Raw genomic sequence first — 22224 nt, 5'->3', positions numbered from 1 at the left:
ACGATAGTTGTAATGATATTCGTTCACGTTTTGAAACCAATAAGTATCATGCATGAAGAACCTTATATCCTGGAGGCAAAGGACAAGAAATCTGACACTTAAAGGTTTACCAAGAGCGGTAGCTTCTACTCTGCATGAAGATCGAACCTAGAATGTCTATACTACTCAAGAGAACCTGCTAAATGAAGGGATTTGCACACAACCACGAGCATTTTATGGGAAACCTCAAGTATAGATTACCCCAGACATCTTTGTTGTAGGATTTTAGCGGAGTACTTGGGGTTTCTAATCAAATACTTGTAGTCGTGTGCAAATCCTATCATTCAGCTGGTTCTCTTGAGCAATATAGGCATAATGGCAAAGTTGATTCTAGGTTCGGTCTTCATGCAGAGAAGAAGCTATCGCTCTTGGTAAATCTTTAAATGCCAGATTTTTTGTCCTTTTCCTCGAGGATATAGGGTATTGCATGCATCTAACTTATTGGTTTCGAAACGTGAACGGATATCATTTAGGATATCCTTATATACAACGAAGAACAATTAAAGAACTAAATACAATTATTGTATGTAATATTCAATCATGCAGTCCTTACCTGGGAGGGGTTGAGTCCCTAAACCCTCAAAGGAAGCTTGTCGTACCAATTTCTGGCTTACCATTTGGACCCTGCCCTCCGGGTTTTATTGGTTATGCAGTCAACATGATTATCAACTTCCTTCATCCTTAGACATTCAGTCATACTGTCAAGATTGGAAATTTGCAATCAAATAAAAGTTCTTAAATACTTTAATCCAATTACAATTTCAAGAACAATTACATAAATACATTGACACTTACCAAAAGTACATATATCCACCCAGTGGTTGCTTTCGATTTTCTTCAATGTTGATGCTCTCGGGCTCCATTTCAAGGTCATCATCTTTGCGAACAAAGATTGAACTTGAATGTACCTATAATAGGTCCCAAATGCTTTTTTACTTCAAAAACCTCAAACTCAAAAACCTAACCCCTATTTTAGAATACTAAAAATACTAAAAAAGTAGGGTTTCGATAACATACCTTTCGATTCGATTGAAAAAACAAACAAACAAGAACGCTTCCAAAAATGCGCTACTACTATTTCACAACAACTAACTTCCATCGATCTTTAAAACTACGTCTGTCTTCTATCTATTTCTCTAGTTTAGGGTTTTCTTTGTAACCAATTATGTTATTTATATTGAATACTCTTACTGAAGTATCGATACTTTTTTGTATGGTATCGATACTTTTGAGACATTTCGTTTTTGTGTAAACCGATTCATTTTACCTGTTTTGTCACATGGAAACCGGTTTTATCAATTTTCAACCTATTATATTCTCGTGTATTGATACATATGTATTATGTATCGATACTTTCTGCCTGCAACTAGTTTGGGAAGTATACTGGACAAAAAGTATCGATACTTTATGTTAACGTATTTTTTCATTAAACCGATATATTTTTACCACTTACATTTTAAATTTACCTATTACTTTAAAGTAATCAGTTTTGAAGTTTTAAGAATCGATACTTCTTGTACATGTATCAATACTTCATAGGCACAATTATGGAAACCAGTTTTGTCAATTTTGAACATGTCAAGTTATTTATTATTAATTGACACCATTACCCTCACTTAAGTATCGGTACTTTTTGTATGGTGTCGATACTTTCGAGACATTTCGTTTTTTTGTAAACCGATATCTTTTTACTTGTTTTTTCATATTAAAACCGGTTTTATCAATTTTCAACCTGTTATATTGTCATGGATCGATACATGTGTATTAGGTGTAGATACTTTCTGCGAGCATCTAGTTTGGGAAGCATACAGGATAAAAAATATCGATACATATACAAAAAGTATTGATACTTTATGTTAACGTATTTTTTCATTAAACTGATATATTTTTACCACTTACATTGTAAATTTACCTATTACTTTAAAGTAATCCGTTTTGAAGTTTTAAGAATTGATACTTCTCGTACGTGTATCGATACTTTATAGGCGCAATTATGGAAACTGTTTTATCAATTTTGAACCTGTTAAGTTATTTATATTTAATCGATACCATTACCCTTAAGTATCGATACTTTTTTGTAAGGTATCGATACTTTCGAGACATTTCGTTTTTTTTGTAAACTGATATCTCTTTACCGGTATTGGCATATTGAAACCGGTTTTCTCAATTTTCAATATGTTATATTGTTAAGTATCGATACATGTTTCTTAGGTATCGATACTTTATAGGCGCAATTATTGAAACCAATTTTGTCAATTTTCAATCTATTATATTTAATTGATTTTGTCAAATTTTAACCGTTTTGTCAAATTTTAACCGGTTTAGAATTTCTAAGTTTTGAAATTTTGTTGTCGAGTTTATAAAAAATATAATTTAATAATGTGTATCGATACATTTGCACGTAGATTGTTGTACAAGCGTACTGAAATATGGAGTGGGTGTACAATACTTAAATAACTAGTATTGATATTTCAACAATCCTCAAATATAAAATATAAATACGTGTAGTATGTGTACCGATACAGAAACGTAAGTATGGATATAAAATCCCGAGCAATCAACCAACAATGCTTCGGAGATCAAATGTCGTGATATATTTGGAGAAATCAACCAACATGAAACGCGAGGGAAATCCCGACTATCAAAATTTTGAGTAACAAGCTGGAAGACTGGAGATGTGAAGAATACCTTCCGGATAGTATCCATTTCATCCAGTTCATGAAGATAGGATAACCGTAAACCGAAACCGTCTAAGAGAAACATAGCTGATGTAGAAGAAGTTGCATATTTAAAATCTCGAAGGTGATGCATTTGGTTCTCAAACATTTAAAGCATCAGAAGCACATATGACTTATGATTGGGTGCTACATGGGAAATGTAACGAAATGTAACCAAATAATCTCGAGAATTGAACTCTACATCTTTTAATAATAATGTTAAATAATGGAAGATACACACATAAAACAGAAGTGTCAGTACATGGAATTTCTAAACCTATTACTTTAAAGTAATAGGTAAATTAACAATGTAAACGGATAAAAGTGTTCTAGCATAATGAAAATAGTCGTAAATGACATGTTGCGACACTTGTCATCTATGCCTATTATCATTACACCGGTAGACTTTTACCGTTTACTTTGTTAATTTAGCTAAGTATCGATACTTTATACACGTGTATCCTTCAATTTTTTTTTATTATTACAAGTTGTAGCCCTAAATCCTCGGGATTTTTAGTTTCCCCTTGTTGCATTTCCCATATACCACCCAGATCATAAGACCGAAATGTTTCTGACACTTTAACTGTTTGAGAACCAAATACATCACTGTTGTGATTTTAAATCTGCATCTGCTTCTACATCAGGTATGTTTCGCTTCGACGGTTTCAGTTTAGGTTTATCATATCTTAATGAGCTGGTTTGTAAAACTCATTTCAAGTATACGTTTCCGTACACAAGTCATAGGTGACACATGACTTTTTAAAAACATTCACCCATTTGTAATACCTATAAAATTTTGTTTCGAATTTTAAAACCGAAAACTTTTAGTACAACAATAAAACAGTCATTGAAACATATTACCAAAGTTATCGATTTAAATACATTCCAAAGCAATTTTCTTAATTTTGATTACATGCAAGAAATTTTCAAAATAAACTTGATTGTCCTACTGTTACTGATGAGAATCAACCTTAGATTGATGATAGCTGTCGCTACTGTTGCACTCCTTACTCGGCTAGTCTCTGCTTTTATCTACGCGTGAAATCAACACACATTAAGTATTTACTTAGTGAGACATAATATTATAAAGAAACTGTAATTTATACATAATTATCTCATAGTTATTTAATGCCGAATTAAATCGCATACTCCATAAGGATCATATAAATCATTCTCAGTTAAACCAAATTTCTTCCATACAATCATCGAAATAATTCTTAGTAAGACCAGCATACCTATCACTCTGTATATTTTTCCCAATTATTCTTTATTTTCCCTATGTACATTAAGTGAGAAAGTAATGTACATGTATTACACCAAAGTGCCAAATGATCCTTTATCTTTTATAACCAGCATGAGTGGCACCTTATATATGGTTAATACACCGTTGTGTATTTTTATTTGTGGTATCCTTTAATGCCAATTTTGCACTATCATACATTTAATTCTTCGTCTAGAGCATTTAACGTTTCGTCTAACTGGCATGATTGACACATTTCTGCCAAATGCACATCTAGGCTTTTAGTCTTTTACTCAAAGGCATTTAACCTTTTAATCAAACTGGCATAATTGACACCTTTCTGTCAAATGCACATCTAGGCCATTAATCTTTTACTCAAAGGTATTTAACCTTTCATCTAACTGACATCATTGACACCTTTATATCAAATGCACAACTAGGCCATTAATCTTTTACTCAAAGGTATTTAACCTTTCATCTAACTGGGATAATACACCTTTTTGTCAAATGCGCAGCTAGGCTTTTAGTCTTTTACTTTAGAACAGTTCATACTCTAATATTTATTCATAATATCAATTAACTATTTAATTTTATTACAAATTCTATAGTTTGCACCCATAGTGCCAATACTATAATCCACAGCTTACTATGAATTACGTGGGTTGCACACACAGTGCCCATATAGAAATTCATAAACTTATTATGAATTTCTTAATTTTACACATAAAGTGCCATTTGGTAATCACCATACATATATTAAGCAACATGCATTTATGACTATCATAAGAATAAATACATAATAAATACACTCACCTGGCATGCCTCGCTATTATATCCAATATACAAATCCAACTACTCAGCAACTTTATCTTTGCCTTTCGGTTTGCTTGACTCGGGAGCTTGATTACGATCTACTCAAGAACCTATTTAGTACATTCAATACAAATGTTAGTATATTCTCTAACATTTATACTTTAATAATACTCAAAAATACTATTATTTTCAATTTCTAGAACAATTTTAGTCTATCTTAAAATTCCTGGCTCAATAGTATCGGTACCAATACCAAGGTATCGATACTTCTATACTATGGTACCGATACCCCTTTTAGTATCAATACCAATTCTATATTCTGTAATTCATGGTATCAATACCTTTCTCTCAGTATCGATACTACTATACTATGGTATTGATACTCCCTTTCAGTATCGATACCATTTTGGCATTCTGAAATCCATGGTGTCGATACTTTATTTGTAGCATCGATACCCCATCAGTATTGATACTCATTGCACCAGTATCGACACTGTTCATCGCATTTCTACCCATTTAAACCTATAGTATCGGTACTGCTCTATCAGTACCGATACCCTTACCCATATTTTCCATTTTCAGCTCGATTTTTACCCAATTTTGGTCAAATTCCCTTACTTTAACCTCCAACATTACTATTAAAATCTTCCTTACTCATCTCAACTAGCTTTCCTTCATTTAGCTTCTTAAAACATCCAAAATCTCTCAAAGACATTTCATCTAAGAATCATACCATTTTTTCTAACATGTTCTTAATCCCATCCAATGCTTATAATCTCTTATTTACTTCTTTGACAAGTCAAATATGCTAGTAAACATCAATAAAACTCATATTCTAACATATCATTCAAAAACTCATTTTCTTAAATCTCAATTATTTATTCCATCTCTTAGTTTTAATCTTATTCCATCATTCCTTAAACCTCTATGATGCTCAATGTGTCAAAAATAACCCAAAAACAAAAGGAAAAACTTGCCATATGAAACCTTACCTTTGGCTATGGTGGAGAGCCTTACACGGGAAAGAAGAAGAAGAAGTAGTAGAAGAAGAAGAGATAATTTAGTGTTTCCCCCCTTCCTTATACTTTAATACCCCACTACAATTGAATTTGAAATTCATTTCCCCTTAAAGGACTAAAATGCCCTTTTTAATAATCTATTATTACAAATTAGTCTAAAATACTATTCTAAATTATTTTCTCATCTTTTATAATTTATTTAAATAAATCCTCACATTTTAAATCTTTTCACTAATGTTATTGACCTGATATTTGGGGTATTACATGGCTGAAATGGATAATATCCGAAATGCATTCTTCAAATATCCAATCTCCCAGCTTGTTCCTCAAAATTATGATGGTCAGGATTTCCCTCATGTTTGATGTTGGGAAAAAAACAATGGAAATTAGGATTAATCAATGATAACATGAAAATTGTCTAAGTTAATAAGTATTGAAAAAGGTTGTTGTTACCTTACAAATGGCATTTGATGTTACATCCTGATACAATGAGCATGTTGTTGTTTGAAGGGAACAAAGGATCCAGTTCATATTTATAGTGGGGCCGAAATTGAAATTAAAATTCAAACTCAAATTAAAATTGATATTGAAATTGAAACTCAAATTAAAATTGATATTAAAATTGAAACACAAATTAAAATTGAAATTGAAAATGAAATTCAGTCTGAAATTGAAATTGAAAACTGCATAAATGATTCCTACTGTTCAAGTAACATGCATTATCAGCCAAAAAGCCGGGAAAAAATACTGATTCAGTTCAAAGCTGAGTTGATGGGGTTGTCACATGGAAATAAAGCAGTCACATGGAAGACAAAAGGAGATAATCAGATTGTTTTCTTGACACTGCCCCATCCGAATGGAATATTTATTGTGTAAGTCACATGTTCTACTATGGAATATTAAAATACACAATATAAGTAAACCAAACATACATACAAAACAATGTTATACATAACAATGTTTTCTTCTCTTATATGTTTATGAACATTTAAATTGAAAATCGTGCATTATGTGTATCAAATGAAAATATACACACAATATAAGTAAACCAAACATACATACAAAACAATGTTCAAATAGTCTACCCACAACGAAATTAATCCGAAGAAAAATGGTTATTTCTGAAAAAGTCTGGAACATTATGTGTCTTCCACAAATTTTCCAAATACTCACGTATGTTTACGCCTTTTGCTGAGCACATATATAAATAATTACAATTATCAAACTAATCAGGTGCAATTTTACTAACAAGAAACCAATTTTGTATAATCAGGCATAAATTTGTGTCATACCTAAAGCATTGTCCTCTGAATATGAAGCGTCAAAGGGATGTGGATATATGTAACTGTATTGCTATATAAATACATAAATTGTTAATCAACCAATGTATGAACACCTGTTTAACAGAAAAAACATATGGAAAACATGTAACTTACCGGATTATAAATCATTTTTCCACTGAATCATCGACAAACAGTATATTTAGGGCATTAAATTGAGGAAAACATTCCAAACATCATGGAGATCTTTACAGTAGGTAACACTATCTTTTTTTTTCACTTTCCTTGATCATGTTTATACAGACAGTCGAACATAAATATCTAGGAATCATAAACAAATAAAAGTAAGCAATGTTTAATGACATTCATCTTACCCAAATGAATATAAATTGGTCATACAATAAAAGTAGTTTTTGAAATACACGATCAATGTTATGCATGAGATTGTTAACAATTTTGAAGATTAACATCTAATTGTAGATGGCCCATTTTTCTATAGTAATTCAATTGCTTAACAGTGTTTACCTCATCTTGGAAAACCAAATGGCAACAAAAAAAATTATCTAAACAAAAATGCAGAAATTTATATACTCTTGGTCTCAGTATAACATCTACAACATGAACAAAATGACATTAAAGTAGTACACTTATAGGTTAAAATAATGGATGCAAATGAACAAAATTAAAACCTTTTTGATTTCTTGAGAAGTAGGCAAGGACTCCATTGACATAAAAATGACAAGTTTTCTTGCCGGTGGTGTTGCAGACACGATATACTTGTTTGGATCTTCATCGTCGTCGTCATCATCTGTAATGGCGTCATCTTCATTTAGCACTCGGTTGTCCACCACTGTTATAAGAAAAGCAAATACATTTTACAACATGTAAATGTTTAGAACATAAATAATGACTTACCTAACTTGTTTGATGTTGTTGACATAATTCGTTACGCAAGCTGGAGACTTCATCGCGCAATGATGAAATATTGGCTCGTATTTACCCTAGTTGGTCATTGATGTGGCCCACACAAGAATCAAAATGCTCCTGGAAGTTCACCATGTATTCCATCATTGTCTTCATTGTAATATCCTCTCCAGATATAGCATCTTCCATCGTTGCGTCTTCCATCGGTTAGTGGTCTCCATGGCCAATGGGGTACAATTGCTCCTTCTATTGTTCTACTCTAATGCCATCCTTTTTACTCCAACCGATATTTTAATAAATTCGTATCCCGCTCTAGTCATGGATAACATGTCAATCTTATGGGTTAATCGAACATGGGAGTCAAGCGAAAAATCAACTTCATGCTTCTTCAACAGATGGGTGATGACACATCCATATGGTAGTGAAGTTGTGATAGATGCTCGCTTTCTGACTATATTAACAATTGTTTGAAATATCAGTTGAGCAATGTTTGGAGCGATTTTAGAGCTATACTTCTCTAACCACCAATAATTGTAATCTTGAAGTACGAAAAATTCCCCCAAAAGGCTGAATAAACCAAGTGAGCATTTTGTGAAACACTCTGGCCTCCACATCTAGGTGAATGGGGCTATTTCTGTCAACACATTTTATTGTAGGATCTATATCAGTTTCATTCGAATCCCCTTTATTCTCGACACTTATACCCGCAATAATAGAATCTGAAGATATATATATATATCCTTCCCCATTATATGCGTATAAATTCCGATGATGTTATATCTATTAGGCTCACTGTCAAATAAAGCATTATTGTAAAAGAATCTAATTAGGTTTGGGAAATATTTTGGTTCTACACCAAGAAATTCAAGCCAACCCCAAGATGTAATTTTCGATTTAAAACTAAAATTATATTTTTCATCGAACATGAAATCCATGTCAATGACACATTCGGAACGAATCTTCCTTACTTTGAAACATTGATGCCATTTTTCTTTCTCCTCATCAATTCTAAATTTGTTTATATCAAACGACATGATTTGCTCAGAATCCCTTACATGAGAAGAATAGCTTGGTTGAGAATAAGATTTTCGTAGAGAAAATATGTGCCTCTGATGTTTTGGAGCCATTGTTAGGTGTGAATGTTGTTACATGGAACACAAACACATTAAGGAAAAAAAGAGTTAAATCCCTAAATTAATCAAACCCTAATTTATGGAAAAATATCAATAAATTTACCTGCAAACTTTATAGTAATAGTTGCAAGGGAGAATTTAGGAAGATTGAATGGTGCAATATTTCTGAACACTGGTATTCGTCGGAGTGGAAGAGTTCTCTTTAAACTTTTGGGTGTAGGGTTTTCGATATGGATGGGAGGATCGATTTCTTTTTCTTTTAAATAATGAAGACAAAAAAATAGGCGTGGCCGGTTTTGTTTATAGGTTAATAGTAATGAAACCGGTTTAAAAATGTTAACTTCACCGATTAATATCCTAATATCGGTAATTGTGTTGAAAGTGTCGGTGTTTTCATACTGGACAAAAAGTATCAATACACATACAAAAAATATTGATACTTTGTGTTTACGTATTTTGTCATTAAACATGTATATTTTTACCGCTTACATTGTAAATTTACTTATTACTTTATACTAATCGGTTTTGAATTTTTAAGAATCGATACCTCTCGTACGTGTATCGATACTTTCTACATGCATCTAGTTTGGAAAGCATACTGGACAAAAAGTATCGATACACATACAAAAAGTATTGATACTTTGTGTTTACATATTTTTTCACTAAACCGGTATATTTTTACCACTTACATTGTAAATTTACCTATTACTTTATATTAATCAGTTTTGAAGTTTTAAGAATCGATACTTCTCGTACGTGTATCGATACTTTCTGCGTGCATCTAGTTTGGAAAACATACTGGACAAAAAAGTATCGATACAAATACAAAAAGTATCGATACTTCATGTTTACGTATTTTGTCTTTAAACCGGTATATTTTTACCTCTAACCTTGTAAATTTAGCTATTACCTTAAATTAATTGGTTTTGAAGTTTTAAGAATCGATACTTTACATAAGTGTATCGATACTTTATGTGTGTATCTCGTTTGGGATGCATACTAGACAAAAAGTATCGATACACATACAAAAAGTATCGATACTTTATGTTTACGTATCTTGTCATTAAACTGGTATATTACATTTTAAATTTACCTATTACTTTATACTAATCGGTTTCGAAGATGAAATGCATGTAATTTGACTACCCATGATGATGAAAGTTAGTGTAATTGTTTTATAGAAAAAGGATTTGATTTCTATGTACGAAGATAAAGTGAAGGGTTTGGTGAAGAAACTTCTTGCTCTTGATGGAGTTTCAGAAAGGTCGGTGTTAATTACATCGAATAAAATAGAAATCAAGTGTGTTTATTTTCCTTTTTCCCAATTATGAATTGTTGTTAATGCTTCTTTTACAGTGAGGTCTGCTTTGAAGATTTCCTTTGGTAGGGATCTCCTCAAAATGAACTCTTTCTTATTCTCTCTCAAAATGGGGTGGGTGAGGACAATGAAGGAGATTGACTATGATATGATGACATTCCTTGCACTTCGAACTTTGGTGGTTAATACTGAATTATTTCTGTAATGCTAGGGCGAATTCTATATTTTGGTCTCGTGCTCTGAACCTTCATCTTCCATATTCTTATGTATTTCCCCAAATTCAAAAAGATACCGAGACAACCTGTCCAGTTGAAAGAAGTTATGAGGTAACCATCAGTCATAGTGGACTAAGTGGAGAGCCTGTTAATGAAATTGATGGAAAAAGTGAGGTTACACTTTAGTTCTTACCACTTTTGTTCCTGGATCTTTCCTCTTATTTGCTTTCACAGGTGAAAGTTTACTGTATTAACATGGAGCTGAGGTTAAAGATTTTTATTTATTTTGGGTTTATATCAAGATTTGAGGGTCATGAGAATGATAACAAAGTCAATGGAGCAACTTCCACATCGAAACAAGAAGAAATTATCAGGGTCGAGGGTCTTCTCCCTGGCATTGATTTTTGCAACCATGGTATGTTAGTTTTTATTAGTCAGTGGCTCTCTAGTCAATTGGTTAGAGTCTATTCTCATTGAATTTTTTGGTTGTTAATTTTATATTTAGACTTGAAGACAGTGGCAACATGGGAAGTTCCTGTCCCAAAGGTAAGCATTAATGCATTATTATTTGAAATAATTAAGCTTAATTCTCAGTATTATTGGAAACGTTCTTTAATAAAATGTAAGTTCCACTGTCAATATGCCTTTTGTTCCTAATATTTTCTGTGTTGTTAATTAGTTCCCTTTGTTTGGGGCTCTGCTGCTATGCTTTTAACTGATCTATGGATACCAGCTGATCGATATGTAATATAGTATCTAATTTGCTAAATCAGTGCGATTGAGTAATTCCTGTTTCCATACTTTATGCATTATTGTCCGTCTTTCTCACCTTAGAGGGATTGTAATTGGAGTTCTATGTGCCAAGGTGGGTATTTGAGTTGTACTATATTTCCCGTTTAGAAGTTGTGAATTAAGCATGCTGATAAACATAATTGAATTATTTTGATTCTTAGTTTTGATATAATTGGACTGCTTAGCATTGTACTATTCTTGTTCCTTATCACTTCATTTTCAATTTTCTTTTGCAGATATACAATGAGCAAATAACAGATTTATTGTATCCAAATCAAAGAAACCTGTAGGTAGAATGGATTATTATTTAACTTTTCAGTTTCCAAATCAAAGATTTTTTGTAACTTTTCTATATATTGGTAATTGCTGATGAAACTTAGATGGTGTTTTATTGGTTTTATGGCTTAATTGGGTAAATCCAGAGAAACATTGTGGATTTTGTGCTATAATCCTTCTGATACACCAAAAAAAAAGATGATTTTTGGCTTTTTGCTAGACTGTACATGGATGCTTAAGTTGTCTTGATCTAACCTAGATATCAAGATATGTGCGTTATTTGTTAGAGATGGGATTTATCTAAATTCACTTAGACCAGGAAAGTTTAGTTGAATGCCCTCCTTTGTTTGATTGATTAAGGATGTTCAGAGTTCATACCCACTATGTTACTCCTTATAATCATTGGAATCTATGACTAATTTTGGTAAATGGATATCAATCACCTTTTCCTCTGAGCGAAATAGAATTCAGTAGCAAGTTTGAATGAAAATCATCATTATAACCGAGAAGGATGGGTGAATTACCCATATGTAAATAGACGTATCCCCTTAAATAACAGTGTAACTGTGAGAAATGAAAAGTAAAGCTTTTAAAGCTTAAGATACCTTTACCACAAATTTACTTGATTTTTCTTTCTTTTCATATTACTTAGTGATGAGTGATGACTTGATAACCATAAATGAAAATGTTTGCTCTTTACAAATGTTTGGACTACTTTATGTTCTCACCTGCAGATAGTTTATGCTTGATTAATATATGAAAAGTATTAATTCCTATATTTCATCAGCAGTTGGTTCAAATAAGGAATGGAAAACAAAGGTGATCAGCTATAATTTTGGGAAGGGTTCGAGAACAGTTGGTGCATATGATGTTCCTACTGGTTCAGTTGAAGCCAATGCTCATTCGCAACCTGTTTCAAGAGTTCTCGACTCTGAAGAAGCAACTTCAAAATTACAGAAGCAACTAGAGGAGTTACATCTATGATCTTATAATCTGTTAGTATCTTCTTGTGATAATCTGAGAACATTCTTGGTTTTTTGTTTTCAAATAGCCATAGGTGATGGATATTATGTTTGTAACTTAATGTGAATATATATTATATGCAAATGGATTGTTTATATATAATATGATATATATTTAGTATTATGAGGCATTAAATGTGATTTAGTTTGATTATTTGTCAATCTATAATATAATATATATATATATATATATATAACAATAATTTACGAAATACAATCACGACACACGAATGTGTGTCATCTTTTTTAATGGCGTGTGCTTCAATGACACGCAATGTAAGTCATACATGCGTGTCATAAATTTATGACACACAAATGTGTGTCATCTTAATTTATGATGGGGGCTTCAATGACGCTCAATGAACGTCATAAATGCGCATCATAAATGTGTGTCATAAATGTGTGCCATAAATGCGCGTCATAAATTTATGACGCACAGTTGCGCGTCATCTTAAAGTCATGTCGGTGGCTTCAATGACAAGCAAATGTGTGTCATCCGCACCCATAGATGACGCGCAATGCACGTCATTAAAGAGGTTTTTTCTACTAGTATCGTGTAGAAAATTTGAGACCGTTAGAATTCCATGTTTCCTTTATCTTCACATTTTCAAGCACTTAGATTACACATCTTTGCCTAAGTCTTTGATTCTAAGTATGTGGACTAAGGATGAGAATGCTTGTGCACCAAGTTTTCTTGACTTGAATGTACCTCAAGAAGTAATGCAAATGGAAAGGTTTGTTGCTCTACGTGCAATGTCAAGTCAGTTTTTCTACATTGTATCAAAGACATATGCGTCTTTCAAAACCGCAAGAGATGAGATAAAAAGACTAACGGTCGAATTTGAAAACTCATTTGGTTTGAATGATTCAGTCAACTGAAGCAGTGTAGTAAACAATATTCATAACCCTAAATAAAAACAACAAAAGCAAAAAGAAGTAGCAAAGAACAATGTCGAGAAGAAAATTAGGCGATGTGGGTTCTGCAACGGTGAATGACATAAAAAACTAATATGTCCTAAAGTCAAGCTCAGTTTGGAAACAAGCATACATCCTACATCAATTGATTTTTTTGAAGACGAAATGGAATGGTCGACCGATCCCGTAAATGATGACAATGATGTGAGTTACTATATCTATTTTACAATGTTGTCTTCAATTTTCAATGCTTATTTATAATTTCAATCTGTCTATTACGTCTCAGGACACTGACGACATTTGGAATACTACAAGTCTCGATCTACATATATTGTAAGTATCAGCATAATACGTACTATGTATAACAAACATGTACAACAACCTATTGATAACTTTGCTCATCTCATACATAATTACATTCACATACAAAATTATAATTCATATACAAAATTTCGCTTACATCATCGGGGCTTATGTTTGTACATGTATCTGATGGAAGCCATTGTCACTGCATCTTTCCGTTTATTTTTGATCATGGCTTATGAGATCGTTTAATATTCTCATACGATCCCATTCTCCAACAACCTATATTAAAATTGTTAGTATGTTAACCACATCATTCAATCTATGACTTTTAACATTTTAACCGCAAACTAATTTTTCATTCCACTTACCAAATCATCCGTTGACCCTCTAGCAACGATCCATTCTATCCGCATAATCACATAAATGCCACTTACCATACATGCGCATTCAATTTATGCTAACATCTCATACCCATTCAATTGCTCATTCATCTTATGCTCCACAAATTTGAAATCTTTCAATGGGACCTTCAGATGCCCACATACATTTACAAAAATGTCTACCTTATTATATTTATCTAATATGGTAATATGCATTAAAAAATATCAAGTTATGATAAAAAAAAATTCTGCATTATCAATTATTGTTTCCTTTCATACATACCAATTTCCTAGCATCTTTCACTCTCTGTTTGGCCCCTAGAGTTGAAAATAGATGATCATATACCGTTGCAATACAAGAAACCATATCCAACACCAACAGATACCAATGGGAACCATTATCGTCTATTGTGATAAGGATTTGCAATAAATATCACACCTAATTTGAAAAAATTCAACATTTTCATCTCCCAAAACACCATTTGTATTCGTATGGTATCTTACTCTGTCACAGTCAGTTAATTTCGAATGGTCTTTCAATATCATCTCCCAAAAGACCACAACATTGTCAACACTTGCAATGCCGTCCAATGCCATTTCATGTATTTACGCGACAATCATTATTAATTGACCTCTAAGATTTCTATGCACCCTTTGAGGTATCTCTAGCTTCGACCCTTCTAAAAGCTTATTATTGATTCAATCAATCTGACATGGACATATTCAGCCAAATTCAATTCACCTTGCAAGTCTTCATCGCAAATCAACTTCATATTGTCCTTGCTCGAGGATGTATCACCCGTTGGACAAAGAAAGATTCCGACAAGGTACAATAGTACACGGACCTTCAGGTTAACCCCTCATATGCTTTGCTTTTAATTTCCTCCTCAAGTCAACCATATGTCACCTTGGGATTTAAATCATATTTCATCGCAAGTGCTTTCCAGTTCTTCGTCTTAATGACTTCTTCAACACTATTGCATTTATCTTCTAGCCCCAAGACTGCTACAACACATGGGACCCCCCCAGAGGAAATGAATAATCACCATATTTAACTCTACATTGTTCTACATCGAATTCCTTCATCAAGGATTGACACAATTCCCTCCGAATTGGTCGATCACTTACTCCGATCAAAGATCCAAACACCATTTCTTCCAGCACATGAACTTTATTCTTCTCCTTCAGGTGTTCAATTATGGTGTTCAGTCTTTTTATGTTATACCTTGTCGACACTTCTGACATTTTTTAAAAATATATAATGTTATTGTTCTCATATATCTTTTATCATAATATTTACAAGTTTAATGAATACCTTCTTTTCATGTGTTTTCCTCCAAGCTTTGTATTGTTGTTTATCCTTTTTTAACCATGTCACGTACGGTTCCTTCTTAGCATCACTCATCGACTTCCATTTCTCAAACACCTCATGTTTCACCTAAAATTAAGCATAAATGTTTCTTGATCAATACATTAACGCTAAATAAAATTCAACGTCAATTTCATTTTACATATTGAACCGATGTTGTGATCACCAGCTTCCTTCATCCTTTAGCATTCAGTCATACTGTCAACATTTAAAATTTGTAATCAATTAAAAGTTCTTAAACACTTTAATCCAATTATCATTTCAACAATAATAAAAAAAATACATTGATACTTACTAGAAGTCATATATCCACCCAGTGGTTGCTTTCGATTTACTTCATTGTTGATACTCCCAGACTCCATTTCAATGTCATCTTCACGAACAAAAATTGCAAGATCCGTTAACTTCATTTTTCCTTCATATATCAGTTTAAGCAAATCAAATCAAATACTTGTTACATACAATTTATTCAATATACAAGTATCGATAACTAATCTTATAGTAAAACAGTTTCCTTCAAAAGAATCAGAATACTCTCTATTACAAGTATAGATACATTTATATAACCTACAATATTATTTTCTACCTATAATATTATATACAAGTATCAATATTTATTTTCTACCTATAATATCACTTTATAACTCTAATCGGTCCCAAATCCTTCTTTGCTTCAAAATCCCCAAACCCATAAACCCTAATCCCTATTTCTGATTACTATAATACTAAAAAAACTAGGGTTTCCTTCAAACGAATGGGAATACTCTCTACTACAAGTATCAGTACATTTATACAACCTACAATATCATTTTCTACCTATAATATTATATACAAGTATCGATATTTATTTTCTACCTATAATATCACTTTCTAACTCTAATCGGTCTGAAATCCTTCTTTGCTTTGAAACCCCCAAACCCATAAAACCCCTATTTTTGATTACTATAATAATAATAAAATTAGGATTTCGATAACGTACTTTTCGATTCGACTGCAGTAACAAACAAACAACTTTGCTTTAAAAATGTTTTCCTTCTATTTCACAGAAACTAATACGCTTCGATTTCGAAAACTATGGTCGTGTTCTATCTATTTTCAGAGGAAATGTAGCTATGCCTTTGATATTTTAACCGGATATGTTATTTATATTTAATCGATACAATTACCCAAGTCTCAATACTTTTGTGTCAGGTGTCGATACTTTCGATACGTTTTCATTTTTTCTTTTTAAAGTATCGATAATATGATACATACACTTATTAAAGTATCGATACCTTCAACATATCCGATAGCGCTTTACCGGTTTTGTCATATTGAAACTGGTTTTGTCGTATTTTAACTTGTTATATTGTCATGTATTGATACATATTTCTAAAGTATGGATACTTTATAGGCGCTACTATTGTAATTCTTTTAAATTCATAAAGTATCGATAGTATGATATATATACTTATAAAAGTATCGATACCTTCAACATATCCGGTTGCTCTTTACCGGTTTTGTCATATTGAAACCGACTTTTTCATATTTTTACCTGTAATATTGTTATGTATCGATACATGTTTATAAAGTATCGATACTTTATATGCACTATTATTACAATTTTTTAAAATTCCTAAAGTATCAATAATTTGGTGCATATATTTAGAAAAGTATCGATACAAATTTCAATAATTTAGGTATATTTACTGGTTTTGTCAAATTGAAACTGGTTTGGTCAAACTTCAACCTTTTATATTGTTACATATCGATACAGAGTATCGATACCTACCGACAAGCTAAGTTTGCTGGTTGGTAATTTTTTTAATATTTCTTCATGATTTCCACCTATAACATTATTATTACTCAACATTTCTGATAACGCTAAACCGACTTTATTAAGTATCTTATTATATTTCCGGTAATGCCGTATATTAGCCGTTAGAGATTCTACATGATTTTAAATTAAAAATCAAAACAATCTGAATCTGTAGCCGTTAGAGATTCTACAGCATGAATAAAGCCCATACTGGAATATGAAAAAGCAAAATATATCTCCGACAAGCAAAATTCTAAAGGCAAGTTAATTGACTAAAAAATAATTGAAAATGGGTGTAATCCAAAATGTGATATAAAAAATTTAGGTCGGACGTAATTTAAATTGTGATATTTTTTTTATAATATTTTCAATTACAACATGAAATATTATAAAGAATATCATATTTTTGATTAATAACTAAAAATATTATAAAAAATTATATTTTAAGTTGAATCTAAAATGTTAGGAAAAATATTATATTTTAAGTTATGTTGAACCAAAAATTATATTTTAACCCGTCACATATCAAAACTCCCCCACCAACAGGGTCGTCCCCACTTGTAAATCATGCCGTCAAGCCACGTCAACCCGACATGGACCGAAAACTCCTGCTTTCTCACTCTGGTTTACATTAAATAAGTAAATTAGATTTATAAACTAGGGAAATTTGAAAACATGTTCTTTTACTCGGACTATTAATAATTTTTAAAGGATAAGCTACTCGTTGATCAGTTTCTTTTTATTTTCTATACTTTTGATCATTAAATTTTGAAAAGTTATATTTTAATTACATATGTTATCAATTTATTATTAAATTTGATTGATTGTTGCATTTTGATAACTAAATCGTTAACTAATATTAGTTTGATGAAATGCTATATTAGTTAAAAGTGGTTAAATTTTAATTTAACCTTTAAAATTTAGATAGAATACTCATTTCACCCTAAACTTCAAATGAAATATCTTTTAAACCATAATCTTGAGATAAAATTTCAATTTGACATTTGAATTTGACTAAAGTCTTCCGTCATCGGCCACTACTCACCATTGTCATTGTCGATCATTTTCAACTGACACCAACTGTAGTCTTCCTTAACTATTGGATCCCAAAATTTCTAATTCACTTCTTTTTTATATCCTGAATGCAAATTCAATGTTTATTTCATTGAAAAATATCCTAAACTCACCAAATCTAGCCCAGAACCCTTCAACTTCCTTCAAAATTAAACCATGATAAAATATTTATAATTAATATTCTTTTTAAAAAATAAGGACACCAAAAATCTAAATCTATATCATAATCAAATACATAATTTTTTTTATAATATTATTATGTTATAATTTTCAAGTTTATAATATTTATTATTATTTATAAATTTTAATATAATTTTATAAATTTTAAATCTTTAAACTAACAATGTCATTTAGACTCTTTTATATATTTATGTTATACATTTCCTTAGATATTGTCGATGACAAGTGCTCATGTTTTGATAGATAAAACAAAAAAATAAGAATTTCAAATCATAAGATTCGAGTCAAGTTTATGGTTAAAAAATTAATCAACTTTATGTTAGCACTGTATCGAAGTTCCATCATTATATCCAAAAATTAGCTTTTATTTTTTGTTAATTAATTTTAATATTATAAATATTATAAAAATATAGTAAAACCAAATTATAAATAATAATTTCATAAGATTTACATAACTGAAACTATTTTATTTTATTTTTTATTATTTCTTTACATGCATATTAAAATATAAATATTATATAAATTATATAATATTAAATTTGTCACATCTTTAATTCATAAATATTAAAATTTATACAAAGTTATGTTATATTTTTTGTTATGTTTATACTATTAATTATAAATTTATAAATTATAATATTATTTTTTAAATTTCAATAATTAAACTAACAATATTAATTAAATATTTACAATACTTCTGTTATGTATTTCGTTCAAAATCGTCGATGACAAATGCTCAATATTTCGGTAAAAAAATAAATTGAAAATTTCAGCTCATAGAATTTGAGCTCAGTAGTCACACAAATCAATCTCATTGCTTTACCGTTACAACTATCAAATACATTTTTTAATGATTTTGAAATAATTTACTTCAGGTTAGAATTAGATTACAATTCTATATTCGTTTCAAGAACTTAGCTTTAATTTTGTATTAGTTTATTTTAATAATATAAATATTATAAAAATAGTAAAATTGTTATAAATATCAGTTTATATGGATATATATTATGATTAGAACACTATGTATTAAATAGGACTTTGATATACTTTATTATTAGAACTTTAATATCCATTAAGATTAAAGTTTTATAAAGTTCTATATGATATATATTCCTTATGCCTGTAAATATGGAGTTGAGAGAAAACATTGAACACAATTCATATTAAGATAGCAACACATATTTCTCTCATTATTCTCATACCTCGTCTTTTTGTTGTTATTTTTATTGCTTCTTTATTTTTATTTCATAATAAAAGTTAAATTACAAATAATAATTTTATAAAGTTTGTAGAATCATAACTGTTTTATTTTATTTTAAATTAATAACTACTTATTTACGTACATACTAAAATAAATATAAAGCAATTATATAACAGTCATACATATAGAAAATATATAATATTAAATCGGTCACATTTTAATTTTTATAAATATTACAAAAATTATAATTAATATTATAAATATATCAAAAAATTATAACATAACAATATTTATAAACAAAAACTTTACGGATTTGATTATGATATATATTTATTTGTTTGATGTTCTTATTTTTAAAAGAACATTAATGATAAATGTATTATTATGATTTAATTTTAAAAGAATTCGAACAATTCTACGTTAGCTTTGTTGAATCCATGGTATTTTTAGTGAAAAAGATACTAGATTTATGTTTAGAGGCAAAAAAGGACAACAACAACAACAACAAAACCCTATTCCCATATACAATGGGGTAAGGGGGAGGTAGGGTAGTAGGCTGCCCCTAACGCCAGGTTGAGAGCAGCTTCCGTGAAAGACCTCCGACAGTTAGAAAATTAAAAATAAAGATAAAATACAATGCATGTATAAATAAATAAATACATAGTTGAACAGACTTCATATGCAGAGAAAGAAACACAGAAGTCAACGATAGCAAGCTACGAGAAGGAATAAAAGTCAAATGGGTTAAAACCTAAACTAAGGCAACACTATTGCACTACCCTAGTTCTAATCCTTCATAAATTCCAATGACAGAAACGTATAAAAAGTAGAAGTCATGGAGATTACTACAAAGGCAGTTAAAAAGAAGACATAGATGCTACACCCTATGGTTGTGACCAACACTACTCGGCTACCTTGGACTTAAGTCTCCATATTTTCCTATCTGAGGTCATGTCCTCGGTAAGGGCTAAATCCTTCAAATCAGATCTCAAGCAGTCTACCCACTTCCTCCTTGGTCGTCCTCTCCTTCAGGCACCGTCGACTGTAATCGAGTCTACCCTCCTGATTGCATCCGATGGTTGTCGCCTAAGAGCATGCCCAAACCACCGTAGTCTTCCCTCCCACAATTTTTCAGATACAGGCACCACCCCCAAAGACATCCTAATTGCCAAGTTTGGTGTCATGCCCACAGAGTCATACCACATGCCCATCGAAGCATTCTCATTTCTACGGCCTCCATCCTCCTTACGTGATCTTCTTGATTGCCCAACATTCTGATCCATACATCAACGCTGGTCTTGTTGCCATTCTATAAAAGTTTCCCTTAAGTTTTAGAGGCACCTTTTTGTCACACAAAACTCCAGTAGCAACCCTCCACTTTAGCCATCTCGCCTTTATACGGTGAGAAACGTCAATATCTACACCCCCATCTTTATGTATCATAGACCCTAAGTACTTGAAACAATCCTTTAAGGGGAGAACGTGTCCTTCGATGCATACTTCTACCATCATCGTTTTGGTTCCCACTGTAGTTTGAACAGAAATACTCTATCTTTTGAATATTGATCCTTAGACCTTTTTCTTCCAAAGCAGTCTTCCAGGTAGCCAGTCTACTATTCAGCTCATTTTTTGTTTCAGCAACTAGGATAATGTCGTCAGCGAAAAGCATACACCATGGAACATCGTATGGTGTCGCACAATAGATGTCATTCATAATCAAGGAGAAGATGTAAGGGCTAAGAGCCGACCCTTGGTGGAGTTCGATTTCCACCGGGAATGCCTCGGTATCGCCAACTGTAGTCCTGACGTATGTAATAGATCTACAGTACATATCACAAATCACCTGGATATAAGTAGTTGGGATCCATCTCATTTCCAAGGTCTTCCAGATTGTATCGCGGGGTACGCTATCATACGCCTTCTTAAGGTCAATGAACGCCATGTGAAGATCTCTATTTGTTTCCCTATATTTCTCCATAAGCCGTCGAAGTAGATGAATCGCCTCCGTAGTAGACCTGCCTGGCATAAAGCCAAATTGGTTTTCTGAAACCCTAGTAACCTGTCTCAACCTAGCCTCTATCATTATTTCCCATAGCTTCATGATATGACTGAGTATTTTAATACCTCTGTAGTTACCACAATGTTGGGGATCTCCTTTATTCTTATAGATTGGTATCACCGTAGACTCTCTCCACTCCTCTAGCATCTTGGCA

General features: G+C 31.6%; 1 long non-coding RNA gene across 1 annotated transcript; it reads left to right on the top strand.

The window, feature by feature from the left end:
* Positions 1-10346: 10346 nt before the first annotated feature.
* Positions 10347-10798, top strand: LOC120146372. Its single transcript, XR_005518213.1, has 3 exons — positions 10347-10429; positions 10522-10548; positions 10695-10798. It is a non-coding gene; the product is annotated as an uncharacterized LOC120146372 (long non-coding RNA).
* Positions 10799-22224: the final 11426 nt, after the last annotated feature.

Source organism: Hibiscus syriacus, unplaced genomic scaffold (assembly GCF_006381635.1).
Source record: "Hibiscus syriacus cultivar Baekdansim isolate YM2019G1 unplaced genomic scaffold, ASM638163v2 tig00110912_pilon, whole genome shotgun sequence".
In the NCBI taxonomy this organism is placed as follows: domain Eukaryota; kingdom Viridiplantae; phylum Streptophyta; class Magnoliopsida; order Malvales; family Malvaceae; genus Hibiscus; species Hibiscus syriacus.
The sequence above is the reverse complement of the archived record's forward strand: the minus strand, read 5'-3'. Positions and strand labels throughout refer to the sequence as shown.